Raw genomic sequence first — 14,773 nt, 5'->3', positions numbered from 1 at the left:
AAAAGGGTTAGCCCGTATCGGCTATGAATATCGTATGTTAGTGTACAGAGGCGTCTACTTAATTGCTCTTAACACACGAAGTCAGGTAGGAACATTGACGACGAGATAATGGTCGACAAGACACTTGTTTGTAAACATGAGTCTCATGTTCTGAAAATGGACAAATAATCTACATTCTGTATCTTCAAAAATATAACAGGCCTATAAGGACTATTATTAGTATTAAGGGTTTAGAGCTAACATAGCCTATTTAAAAATTTATGCGGCTCATATTTTCGCAGAAAGTACTAGGGTCATTCCATCGTCACAACTCTCATCACACAATCTTTATTACTCGTACATACTTTTGTTTTTAATTGCAAATTTTCATTTTATAATGTATTTCATTACCCAATAGAAAGACTGAAAATAGGTATATAATTATTTGAGGTATTATAATTTATTAATACTTACTCACTTACTGGCTTTTAAGGAACCCGGAGGTTCATTGCCGCCCTCACATAAGCCCGCCATTGGTCCCTATCCTGAGCAAGATTAATCCAGTCTCTACCATCATATCCCACCTCCCTCAAATCCATTTTAATAATATCTTCCCACCTACGTCTCGGCCTCCCCAAAGGTCTTTCTCCCTCCGGCCTCCCAACTAACATTCTATATGCATTTCTGGATTCGCCCATACGTACTACATGCCCATCTCAAACGTATAGATTTTATTTTCCTAATTATGTCAGGTGAAGAATATAATGCGTGCAGCTCTCCGTTGTGTAACTTTCTCCATTCTCCTGTAACTTCATCCCTCTTAGCCCCAAATATTTTCCTAAGAATCTTAATCTCAAACACCCTTAATCTCTGTTCCTCTCTCAAAGTGAGAGTCCAAGTTTCACAAACATACAGAACAACCGGTAATATAACTGTTTTATAAATTCTAACTTTCAGATTTATAATTTATTAATAAGGAAAAAAAGTAAATTAATCGTTTATTTCCAAAACCCTGCAAGTGACAAAAAGAAAACTTTTGGGAAACCAATAAAAACTGTTTAGTTTATTACTTTTATTTTTATTGTTAAGATGTATTCAACAAGTGATATCAGTTGCTAAATATGAGGTTTATTCACTATTAGTTGTGTTTTGTAATACATATAAAGTCCCCCAAAAATTTTAATTATTTAGGATGTTGGGGGTTTTTCCAACAAACAAACTGAAAAGCAAAGCAATGCCCTTTTCTAAGTATCAGAGGGAATGAATGTACTAAGTATGAACAAACTTTATAATCTATGTAAAAACTACAGAATAAAATCACAAAAAAATAAAGTTTTTTCCGTTGCAGCAGAAATTTTTCTTATCAGGATTATTTGTTATTTTTCTGGGCTTCGCTTCCACTGTCATTACTATCTTAGTTGGTGGTAGGCCATGTGTACAGTTCTGTGTAGAATTCTTTCACTTCATCCGGTATGTACTGCAAAATCTTCTTAAGGTCCTTCATTTTTTAACATTGATTGGTAGCCTCGAGCTGTTATAAGCTAGGTCTGTTGGCAGTTCAAACTGTAAATTTTCAGCACAAACATTTTGCTCAGGAATTCGAATGGTGAATACTTCTGGAATCGGCAACCACTTCTTTGTAGGTCTTGTTTCAACAATGGAATCGGCAACCACTTCTTTGTACGTCTTGTTTCAACAATGGAATCGGCAACCACTTCTTTGTACGTCTTGTTTCAACAATGTAAACGGCAACCACTTCTTTGTACGTCTTGTTTCAACAATGGAATTGGCAATCACTTCTTTGTACGTCTGTTTCAACAATGGAATCGGCAACCACTTCTTTGTACGTCTTGTTTCAACAATGGAATCGGCAACCACTTCTTTGTACGTCTGTTTCAACAATGGAATCGGCAACCACTTCTTTGTACGTCTTGTTTCAACAATGTAAACGGCAACCACTTCTTTGTACGTCTTGTTTCAACAATGGAATTGGCAATCACTTCTTTGTATGTTTTGTTTCAACAATGGAATCGGCAATCACTTCTTTGTACGTCTTGCTTCAACAATGTAATCGACAACCACTTCTTTGTACGTCTTGTTTCAACAATTGAATTGACAATCACTTCTTTGTAAGTCTTGTTTCAACAATGGAATCGACAATCACTTCTTTCTACGTCTTCTTTCAACAATGGAATCAGCAACCACTTCTTTCTACGTCTTGTTTGTACACTTCTCGTTTATTGAGCAATACAATCACTTCCAAATGTAATACTATATTTACGAATAATGAACTCTTTAGTTCTGCATTGAAACAATTTGGTGGAATAACAAAACGAATAATGGTCAAATTTAGCACATATGCGCTTATTCATATAGAATCATTTCTGTCGTTTACTAGAGAACCACCATTGGTTGAAGTACGGAACGAAAATGGTTTTTGCTTTTCAAAGAGGGCTATTTTGTTTTAATGATTCTCTACGTTCACAGTGATCGTCCCAAATTCATGACGGATTCAACATTTTAATTCATTGTGATTTCTGTCAATCAACTCTGGAATTAGTCGCTATAATGAATTGTGGCCAATCAACCTTCGTACAACATTTACAATCCATGATCAACATTTAAAAATTGGATGTATGTATACCGCTTGTATTGAGCGAGAAAACACAAAAAATCAGCTAATAACAACTTGTGATTACTTGCTATGCCGTTATTGTTTAGTTCAACAACATCGATGAATTAAATTCGTGTCCGGGTGTAGTTACATCTACATACAAGAAATGCAGATACATATAGGATTATATAAAACTGATGCAAGTTTTCATACATACTTACCTATTTACTGGCTTTTAAGGAACCCGGAGGTTCATTGCCGCCCTCACATAAGCCCGCCATTGGTCCCTATCCTCAGCAAGATTAATCCACTCTCTATCCTCATATCCCACCTCCCTCAAATCCATTTTAATATTATTTTCCCATTTACGTATCGGCCTCCCTAAAGGTCTTTTTCCCTCCGGCCTCCCAACTAACACTCTATATGCATTTCTGGATTCGCCCATACGTGCTATATGCCCTGCCCATCTCAAACATCTGGATTTAATGTTCCTAATTATGTCAGGTGAAGAATACAATTCTTGCAGTTCTGTGTTGTGTAACTTTCTCCATTCTCCTGTAACTTCATCTTTCTTAGCCCCAAATATTTTTCTAAGCACCTTATTCTCAAAAACCCTTAACCTATGTTCCTCTCAAAGTGAGAGTCCATGTTTCACAACCATAAAGAACAACCGGTAATATAACTGTTTTATAAATTCTAACTTTCAGATTTTTTGACAGCAGACTGGATGATAAAAGCTTCTCAACCGAATAATAACAGGCATTTGCCATATTTATTCTGTGTTTAGTTTCGTCCCGAGTATCATTTATATTTGGTACTGTTGCTCCAAGGTATTTGAACTTCTCCACCTCTTCAAAAGATAAATTTCCAATTTTTATATTTCCATTTCGTACAATATTCTGGTCACGAGACATAATCATATACTTTGTCTTTTCGCGGTTTACTTCCAAACCTATCTCTTTACTTGCTTCCAGTAAAATTCCTGTGTTTTCCCTAATCGTTTGTGGATTTTCTCCTAACATATTCACGTCACCCGCATAGACAAGCAGCTGATGTAACCCGTTCAATTCCAAACCCTCTCTGTTATCCTGGACTTTCCTAACGGCATACTCTAGAGCAAAGTTAAAAAGTAAAAGTGATAGTGCATGTCCTTGCTTTAGCCCACAATGAATTGGAAACGCATCTGACAGAAACTGACCTATACGAACTCTGCTATACGTTTCACTGAGACTCATTTTAATTAATCAAACTACTTTCTTGGGACTACCAAATTCAATTAGAATATCATATAAAACATCTCTCTTAACCGAGTCATATGCATTTTTGAAATCTATGAATAACTGATGCACTGTACCCTTACACTCCCAATTTTTCTCCATTATCTGTCGAATACAAAATGTCTGGTCAATAGTTGATCTATTACGCCTAAACCCACACTGATGATCCCCAATAATTTCATCTACATATGGAGTTAGTCTTCTCAAAAGAATATAGGACAAAATTCTGTACGCCGTCAACAAAAGTGATATTCCTCGAAAGTTACTATAGTTAGTCGTAAAATAACCTACTAAAAAAAGAACATGATTATTACTATTTATACACTTCTGAAAGCCAGGAAATATAATAATAATCCATAAATCGTAAAATTCAATTACAAACAGTCACACAAACGTTCAATTTCCACTACAGAGTCTCTTCATAAGCGATAATGTTAATTTGCCACATGAGATGTTTGAAGATATTCAATCATATCCGTGGAGTGTCAGGTCTGTAGGCCTGTGGGCGGTTGTTAATGCAATTGCATTCTAATCATTCAGGTCATCAGACAGTGACGTCTGAGGCGACTTCACCCAGCTGGTGAATAACTCAGTCGTATTGATGCGTGTGTGCGAGCGATTTTTGGTGTTTCCTATTTAAATTTCTAACCGTGGGAAAATTGAAGTTCGCCGACGGAAACGTATTGAACCGTAATGGGGACTCGATACCAGCTGCATGCTATCAGTTAATTAAAAGACGTATCAACACATTTGTATTGCTGTACAGGTCGTCATATTCAAACATCAAGTGTATCGCAACAGCATGTCATAGATAAATTCCTCTGTTTTCATTCACATTCCTCACTTCATGCAGAAAAACCACTGAAAAGGTATTTAATCCAAACATAACAGAAGAGCAAAAAATTTTAACTGGTATAACGTCAAAGATACATTTTTTTTTGTGATATGTTCTGTTATGTTTTGCCTCTATGTTTACACATGAAAAGAAATTCTAAATGGATACAAAATCTATTATATTTTCGTTAAAGTTGATATTTTCTATTTTTTTCAGTAGGCTATTATTAATTTAATTTAACATTTTTAAGATCCTTTAATCTCTTAAGTTCGTTGAAGTCCGGATGGCCTAATTAGTCAAATCTACTCTCCTCACCTCCACGCTGGAGCCTCCTGTGATCTTTCAAGATGCGGAAGAGAGAGTGGTGTGCGGAAAGCAACGGGAAGCTATCGCATTTACCTTTCCACAAAAAAAAAAACTGTAAACAAGCTGTGAGCAGTATGTGATGAAGATAAATGCAAGTAAGACGAAGGCCATGGTCATAGGAAGAAAAATACTCAAGATAAACTTGTGAAATCTAAATGAGTTAGTAGAGCTACTGCCAGGATGTCAAAAGGAGGATAGGAATGGCAAAGGAAGCTTCTAATAGAAAAAGGAGCGCTTTCTGCGGACCTCTGGAAGGGAAACTGAGAAAGAGACTAGTGAGATGCTATGTGTGGAGTGTATCGTTGTATGGTGAAGAAACATGGACATTACGACGAAGTGAAGAGAAGCGAATAGAAGCATTTGAAAAGTGGACATGGAGAAGAATGAAGCTTGTGAAGTGGAAGGACAGAATAAGAAATGGAGATGGGATTAGAAAGAGTGGGTGAAGAAAGAATGATGCTGAAACTGGTCAGGAAGAGGAAAAGGAATTGGTTGGGTCACTGGCTGAGAAGAAACTACCTATTGAAGGATGTACTGGAAGGAGTGGTGAATGGGAGAAGAGTTCGGGGCAGAAGAAGATATCAGATGATAGACGACATTGAGACATATGGATAATATTTATTTAATTATTTATTTATTTATTTATGTATTTATTTATTTATGTATTTATTTATTTATTTATTCCGGCGAAGTCAAGGCCATCAGACCTTCTCTTCCACTTAGCCAGAAACAAAAGAAGCTGATACAATTTTACAGACTAATATGGATCATATGAGGAGAAAAAGAGGTATGTAGAGAATAGGAAAAAATGGAGAAAGCTGGGTTTGCAGTGAAAGACCTGCTCTTGGTCACATCACTGAATGAAATGAAATGAAATGAAATGAAGCAATGAAATCTCTTAAGAGCATTGTCATTCCATGGCAGTTTCTTCAACTATAAGGGTAAAAATCAGAATCGCTGTGTTAACATTTCGGGGAACATATATTTTTTTTTTTATTTGTGACAAATATTCATTTGGGGCAAATGTAGAATTTTTGTTGTTGTAGTCTATGCAAGGAAAAGTTGTTAAAATATGCATAGTTTAGGCCTATATATTGCTTTCTAAATAATTACATATGTGTTTCGTTAGTAAACTCTTCCCCTTAAAGTCTGAATGTCTCTTACGCGGTCTTCCGGGTGGTCTTGTTCCCGGTAATTTTTCTTCTCTGGCTTTCCAAATTTTCCTTATAGTTGGAGCTCTCTTCACATGACCTATCCATTTAAGTTGTCTATTTTGCAATTACATCTGGCTGTTTTTATAGACTGTAAATGTATTCATTTTTTGTGAGCATCCCAAATTCATCACGATGTTGTATGGGCACCATGCACACTCTTTGAAACTTCATGAACAAATTTCTTCCTCCATTAGGACTCAAATCAGATCTTATTCCATATTTTTAGTCCAAGCTTTTAGACCACATGCTACTGCATAAGACTTCTATGTGAGTTACATTGTTAGAAAACTGAAGTTTTATCGAATCTTAGCCTTCACTCTCTCATCTTTCCCTTGAGTATTGAGATAGTCATCTTCAAGTCTCAGCTAACATCAGGCGACCTTGCCATGCTGTTTCAAAACCTCACTTCTGATGGCGCTCTGTAACTTTTTTTCCCCCATTTTAAAGTGGTATATAATAGGTTACAGTAAGTCCATATTTCGACTTATCTTCTTAAAAATTCCTGTAGGTTCTTTGAGTAGAAAGGCGATACACTGAGTGAGAAAAATGACCTACTGGCTTGGAGCTCGCGTAAGTTTCTTACTGAGAGCTTCTAATCTCTTTACAAAGACGAACTCTCGAGAACATTTTAGTCGTTTCTCCCTTCTTTGTAATATCATCACTGTCATCGTCGTCATCATCATCATTATCATCATCATAGACAACAATAAATATTGTGTATTTTCATTGTACGTCATAAGAATTAAAATTTCACTTCCTCTCCTATCATCTGCTGCAAAACAAATGCGATATGGGCTGATAGACTAATATAGAAATATCCTAATCGAGCTTCTTTTCTTAATTTAGTGCTTAACAGTAGAAATCAATTACTATCGACGTTTTATTCACAAGCAGAAATTACACGGAAATCAACCTCGCCCTCTACTAATAGATTCTCGTTCATGACAGAGCTGCTGCTGGATCTTATCTTTCCCAAGATTAGAAACAGGGAACAGTAATATATTGTTTTGGTTACCATTACTACTGTATTTTAATGTTCCTGGAAAGGACTATACTATTGTTGTAAAGTGATGAGCTGATAAATATTTAGACTGACAGGCCTGGACACCCAAGTAAATATTTGCATTTCGGTAGAAGGTAGAACAATAGTTTCATATTTCCAAACCTACCTTATCAGGAAACCGTGTTTTGTTAAGTCACGGTAAATATTTATGCTGTTCAGAAGACTTGTTTTGTTTATCTTAAGTTTAATACATTATAACAAGAAAAACAAAGCTTTAGTTGACTTAATGAAGTCGTCAACTTCTGGAAAAAAAAATAGTCAAACTTGTTTACAAACTCTCACATGATTCTTCTCAACTTTACTAAGATTCCAAATTTTGTTATTTCAGGGGATGAACCAAAGTCTATATAAGGTAGTTAGCTACATTAGTAGCTCAGCTGATAGAATACTGGTTTATGATAGTTGCGGCCCGGGTTTGAATATGCATAATGTTGAAATACCGTTTGTATTGGACACAGGCAAAGTTTCTGAGGGTTTTAACATTACAATAGTTTAAACCGAAACGGTGCCAGTGTGATGTAGTACTGTGACTGGAACACAGATTACATGAGTCTGAGGAGCCGTAGTATGTTTTCGGATGGTTTAAAGGCAAAAGGGCAGTATTCCAAAGTTATTCCGATACTAAAAAAAGAGTCGTATTAGATATGGAAAATTTTGGACTCGTGACTATTGTATCAAAAATGGACAAGATATTTGAATCCCTTATAAATGATCAGATAATTATATTGCAAATAATAACTTATCCGCTTACCAGTTTGGTTTCCTTAAATGCCGTAATACTTGTAATACTATTTTTTCACTTGTATGTGGATGTTTAAGCGGTCCTGGAAAAAAAGAAAGTATGTCTTAAGCAAATTTTATAATATGACAGAACTTTTCATGCCATATTCCACAATAAAATAAAATGTGGTTTTAATTCAGAGGCAATTAATCTTATAAATTCTTAGTTAAATAGGTTATAGTGTATTATTTAATGGGACATTATCTCAGTTCAAGTCTTTAGTAATATATGGTGTACCCTAGGGATCTGTGTTGGGTTCTATAATATTATTTATATAATGAATTACATTTTGTATTTAATAACAATTGTGTGACTTATTTATTTTATGACAATTTGGCTATTTAGCTAACTGTTGATTGTTATTCTAAGTCTCAAGAATATCTTAATTAAGAAATACATAGCTCACTATGTATTAGGGAGAGTAAACTTTCAGACCTCAATTTTCCTTTTAATTGGAAAGCTTTTCATAAACAAGTTAAGTTTTTGAGTTTATTTATTGAATCGGGTATAGGATGGAATAATCGCAATAACATGATATCTGGCAAGATAGTCGAGGTATATTTATGCCAAGATATTGTCAAAAACTGCTGATAGGAAAGAGTTGTTAACTGTAGAAGTATGCATATCTACATAATCATCTGCAATATGTTATTTTATTATGGGGTATCGTAATTATAATTCCTCTTTTAATTTCTTTAAATTACAAAAGAAAACCGTGAGAATTATCTCTGGTGTGGGCCTAAAGAAAATTGTAAATCTTTACTTAAAACATACTCAAAAACAAATACATACTACTGTGTCTGTCATATTAAATTTAATATTAATGCATTTTCATTTAATCAGAATGTTCATGAATATCATACGAGGAAGTGTAATGATATAGAACTTGAAATATGTGGGTATAATAAAACACAAAGTAGTTTTTAATATATGTCTCTGAAATTTCATATCTTACCAAGACCAACTACAGACATCATTAACATTATTATTTCTACTGAAGTCAAAGCAATAAGCGTATCTATCTAATGGGACTTTACCGGAGCTTTGAGCCTACATGAATGAATCGACAGATAGAATGGTAAGACATAATATGCCTATTCGCGGGAGTGCGCTAGCCTTCGGGAACATCCTCCTCAAAAAATTTCCTAGCACAACTGCAAGGTTTTTAGCGTGAATACGTGTAGGTACGATGAATCGCGTTTGTATCTACTTCGCTGTGTTATAGATGAATGAATGAATGAATGAATCCTCAAAACAACGGCGGTATATTCGGAGAGCAAAGTTCACAATGGATACCCGTTACTGAACTATTCTGGGAAGTGCTGTTACACTCTCCATACAGTCTGGATTCTCTTCTTGAAATGGGGACATATGAATAAAAACGAAATTATAATGGCAGGCAGAGCAATTATCTCATGCCTTCATGTTAATTATTGTACCAGTACACTTTATTTGAACTAGGTAATCAGCTTTGAAGTCGTTAGCCCTGTGAACTCACTGTAGGCTATATTTAAACTCCCCGATTAAAATATTAAATTTAGGTTTCACAAAATATTGACAATAATTGATTTACATGCAGACGAAAGAGCCTAGGAGTAGGTCTAATGGGTGGAGCATGTGGAAAAATTAGATAATGCTACTTATACTTGTAGCTGTTTAACTATAAGTACGGCGCCTGGCCCAAAATGATGCACAGTTGATTTTTTTTCTCTTCGTGTAATTATCACATATGTATACATCTGGAGAAAAGCTTACGAGAAAAAATATTTGTATTAAATGATCTGGTGATGGAAGAAGTTCGGAAATGGCTGCAGAAGTAATGGAATGCAGTCTTTTATGAAGGAGTAAAGATGTTTCTCTGTCTTTAGAAGAAGTTTAACGATAAGAAGGTGGACTATACTGAAAAAGAATCATTGCTTGAATGTTTATATATTATGTGTACTGGTAAATTACTGCAGATGGGATTAAATTTGTATTCCTTATCAATAAACCTACAGAAATGCATTAATACTTGGAATTGTGATTAATGAAGTTCTGGTTGTGAAAAATACTTTGAAGATCCAAAAACATAGAGACGTTCGTTATGTTTTCAACTGCATAATAGTTTAATAGTTAATGTATAAACACCACTGTTCTTATTTTTAAATAAATTAACTAGTACAATAATACAGAGAGCATACGTGAAAAGAGAATGCACGTTTTCCCTCGGTTCCAGAAGAGACCAATTAAACTAACAATTATGTGGCCGAGGAAACGGCCACGTCAGTGTTTGCATGTTAAGCTCATATGTGGGTTACGTTTACAACAGACAAGGGGATAACGTCCATGTAATGTGATAATCAATTGTTAATTTCGAGCACGGCACAAAACAGTTTGATGACTGATGTCACCGTCTAAATGCCTGCCCTGTCAAGATGACTGTGTTACATCACCAAATGAACACCGTGCTGCGTGGATAACAAGCATGATTTTATTTCCGAGCTTCATTTCAAGTATTAGTTCTATAAAATACATTCTATTGGAATCAGTTGGTTTCTGATAATTTTGAAGATAATAATAATAATAATAATAATAATAATAATAATAATAATAATAATAATAATAATAATAATTGCCTCTGATTGAGATTCTGACTAATATGTACATCTATTATCAGGCAGTGCTTTTTACTTGACGGTAAGTGTCAGAGGAAAAACAATTGAGGGCTTTGCCGGAAGAAAGGCGGATAGACCTATACCCCCTTGTTCGGGAAAACGGTTTAAAATGTAGTGAATAATTATAGTAGCGAAATTTTGTTTCTATAGTACTGTACATACCTGCAGGACAGGTCTGCGTGCGTGTATAACATTTTGTGCGAGATCGTGCGTATTTGCTTGTTTTCCGCACAAAACCAATACGCGGTAAGTGTGAAATACCACATTCAGTATTCCCAACGTAACACACATAACAATTTCCCTCTTCTTACCGCTTAAGCGCGACATGCATTTTACTGCTTAAGGCTTTTAACATATTATTTTTAGAGACGTTTAACATAGTAATAATTATAAATTGGAAACTTACCACTACAATTTCACCTAAATTGCAATGTTAATTATTGTTTTTAAATATTTGCAAAAATTAAGTAAAGTCTACTACTCCACGAAACTTATTGCATTCCTGATACAAGTAACATTAAGGAAGCCGTGAAAAAATCAAGAAGATTCCAGATGCGGATGTTAATACTGCAATATGTTATATAAATAATATTGTTAAAATATTAAAATGAAAAATAAATCATTACATAACCTTACCGTTTGTTATAAGTTCGCATTTATAGACTGAGGGGAAAAAAAAGACAGACGTATATCACGGCCTGCTGGAGTATAGTAAACACAGAAAACATTTTATAGCAACAATGTTGAAGAAAGATATTTTGGTTTTCCGAAGTTGCCGTCGTTAAACAGAAACCAACATGGAGATTTCATTACAACTAATTAGAAATTCGTCTTTCAGGTATGTAATAAACGATCTTCGCACAAAGTAATGTACGATACACGAGCGGTATGTTTGTTTTCATGTTCTCGGAAATTAAAAAAGCTCAACTACGTTTCGCTTTTTCAATCTTTTCCTCGAACATGAAAACGTCAACATACCGCTCTTGTAACGTATATTACTATTATTCAGGTGCGTTTTAAAATCTTAGATTGCATGTTGACGATGTAAATAATTTGTAAATACTATTGTGTCGGTAACCACGTTTAATTATACAATATAATTGACTTAAAAATGGCTAGTAATACTATATTAAATGAAATCCATCAGTGTAAATTTAATAACAATAATAACACAATGGTTTTTAACGATTTACTTCACTGCAATGAGTATATTACCAATATTCTATCAGATCTTAAAATATTTCACTTAAACATTCGTAGCATCAACAAAAATTTTTCCGAACTCTGTGTTTTACTTAATAATTTTTCCTTTTACTTTGATATTATAGTTCTAACTGAAACCTGGCTTGATCATGACTCTGGCTATGATATTAATGGTTATAAAAAATTTGTTAAAAGTAATAAGTATAATAAATGTGATGGTATAGTTGTATATTTCAAGGAAAACATCGTAGTGTCTTTAAGTGATATTGACATTTCCCATTGCAACGCTATACATTTTCAATTAACACTTATTAATGATACTCTTGTTAACCTAACTGCAATTTACAGATCTCCAAAACTATGCAAAAATGAATTTCTGAAAAATTTTGAAAGCTTCTTGTCAATGTACAAAGATTTAAACAACCATGTTATTCTTGGTGACATAAACATTCAAATTTTAGAAAATAGATTAGATAATTTTGGCAACACGTATTTAAATATCATGCATGAATATGGATACGTGAAATACTTAAATTCCATTACTCGTCCATCATCCAATTCATGTCTTGACCATATTTTCCTAAAAACGGGAAATAACTTAAATTTTATACCTGGAGTATATGCAAGCGCAATAACAGATCATTATATGACTTTTGCATTGTTGTCAATCAGTAATAAAAGTATTAGCAGAGAAGCCACTGAACCTTCTGACAATTATAAGCTAATTATAAACCATAAAAGCCTAATATCAGATATTAATAATATTAATTGGGAATCTATATTCTACAATGAAGACGCAGATACATGTTTCGATAATTTTTATAAAATACTCTGTAACCTAATTTGTAAATATTCTAATCATGTCCCTCTCAAATTCTCAAGTAAGTACAAAAAAATTAAACCTTGGATTACCACAGGTATTGTTAAATCAATACGATCTAGGGATAAGTTAGCTAAGCAAGTTAAACGAGACCCACAAAACAATGTTTTATTAAATTACTACAGAAAATATAGAAATATTCTCACTAATGTAATAAGAAATCAGAGAATCAAATATTATTCTGAAAAATTTAACAAAAATAAAAATAATCCAAAGCAATTTTGGAAGACCATAAACGAAGCTACTGACACCCAATGTAATAAAAATAGTATATTAAAGACAATTATAAGTCGAAATGGAATAACAATTGAAAATAAGGAAACTATCGCAAATGAATTTAACGATCATTTTACTAATGTAAGTCATGACATCGTATCTAATATAAAAAAGAAAGTATTTGGTACTCATCACTATAAGCTTTATAATAAAAGTATATCATCTATGTTTATGTTTCCTGTAAACGAATGTGAAATCATTAATATTGTAAACAGTTTAAAAAATAATGTGGCTCCTGGTATTGATGGTATTACAACAAATACCCTGAAACTTATTATCGAAGCTATTTCTAAACCACTTGCCTTTATATTTAATTTGTGCATATCTCAAGGTGTATTTCCCTCAGCCCTAAAACATGCTGTGGTGATACCAATTCACAAGTCTGGTGACAAAAGTAATCTTAATAATTACAGACCCATTTCACTATTACCCAGTCTCTCTAAGGTATTTGAAAAATGTATAAAAACACGGTTAATAACATTTTTAGAAAAAAATAAACTACTAAATGATAATCAATTTGGTTTCAGAAAAAATTTGTGCACTGATGATGCTATTATGGCAGTTACCTCAAAAATAATTCAAGAATTAGATGTAGGAAATAAATGTCTAGGAATTTTTCTAGACTTACAAAAAGCTTTCGATACGGTCAATCACAGTATACTTTTGAATAAAATGGATAGATTAGGAATTAATGGAATTGCTTTAAAATTATTTAAATCTTACTTAAGTAACAGAACTCAAGCAACTAAAATAAATGATCACCTTAGTAAATCACGTAACATTGATATAGGTGTACCTCAGGGGACGATTTTAGGTCCTGTTTTGTTTTTAATATATATCAACGATTTACTTAAAATTGACATTGAGAAATATTCTGGTACTCTGTATTCTTATGCTGATGATACTGTGGTTATATTTAGCGGTTCGAGTTGGAATGAAACTTATCAAAATTCTAACAGTGGTATTAATATTATTAAAGAATGGCTGGATGCTCACTTGCTTTCTTTGAACGTTTCTAAAACAAAATTAATACCATTTTCATTAACATCACATGGCCTTGAGCAACTAGAAATAAATAATAATATAAGTATAACTATACATGATTGTAACCTACCTACTTGCTCATGTAACGCTTTGAGTATATCCTCACAAGTTAAATATTTAGGCATTATTATTGACCAACATTTAAAATGGGACAAGCATATCTCCTTTCTGTGTAACAGATTGCGTAAAACAATCCACAAATTTTCCATTCTACGCTCTTATTTACCTGTTTATGTTCTGCGTACTGTGTACTTAGCTCTGTTTCAATCAATAATTCAGTATTGTATTTTAGGTTGGGGAGGAATGGCAAAATCGACTCTCCGTCCTTTAAATCTGCTCCAAAAAAGAATTATCAAAATTTGTCTATATAAACCTTTTGATTACCCAACAAAATTAATTTTTCAGGAATTTGGCGTATCAAATCTAGAACAAATTTATAAACAAAAATTGCTGATTTACTTCCATAAAAACCACAATAAATTTAAATATGATCCTCATGAATACCAGACGAGACAAAACTACAGTTTCTTTCTAAATACTCCCAAATGCCACACAACTGCTGGATTAAAACACATCAGAAATTTTGG

The 14,773-nt window shown here is 33.6% G+C and overlaps 1 protein-coding gene across 5 annotated transcripts in view; it reads right to left on the bottom strand.

Annotated features, from left to right (window-relative positions):
* The window catches only part of LOC138696857 (zwei Ig domain protein zig-8-like), a 1,911,002-nt gene that overhangs the window by 1,586,068 nt on the left and 310,161 nt on the right, over positions 1-14,773 (bottom strand). For 2 of the 5 annotated variants that reach the window (XM_069822305.1, XM_069822308.1), the window contains exon 1: positions 8,100-8,174. The exons of the other annotated variants lie outside the window; for them this stretch is intronic. The gene's annotated coding sequence lies outside the window, so the exon portion shown is untranslated. Of the gene's footprint in view, positions 1-8,099; positions 8,175-14,773 lie in introns of those variants that run through there. 5 annotated transcript variants of the gene reach the window in all.

This window comes from Periplaneta americana, chromosome 3 (assembly GCF_040183065.1).
Source record: "Periplaneta americana isolate PAMFEO1 chromosome 3, P.americana_PAMFEO1_priV1, whole genome shotgun sequence".
Taxonomy (NCBI): domain Eukaryota; kingdom Metazoa; phylum Arthropoda; class Insecta; order Blattodea; family Blattidae; genus Periplaneta; species Periplaneta americana.
The sequence above is the reverse complement of the archived record's forward strand: the minus strand, read 5'-3'. Positions and strand labels throughout refer to the sequence as shown.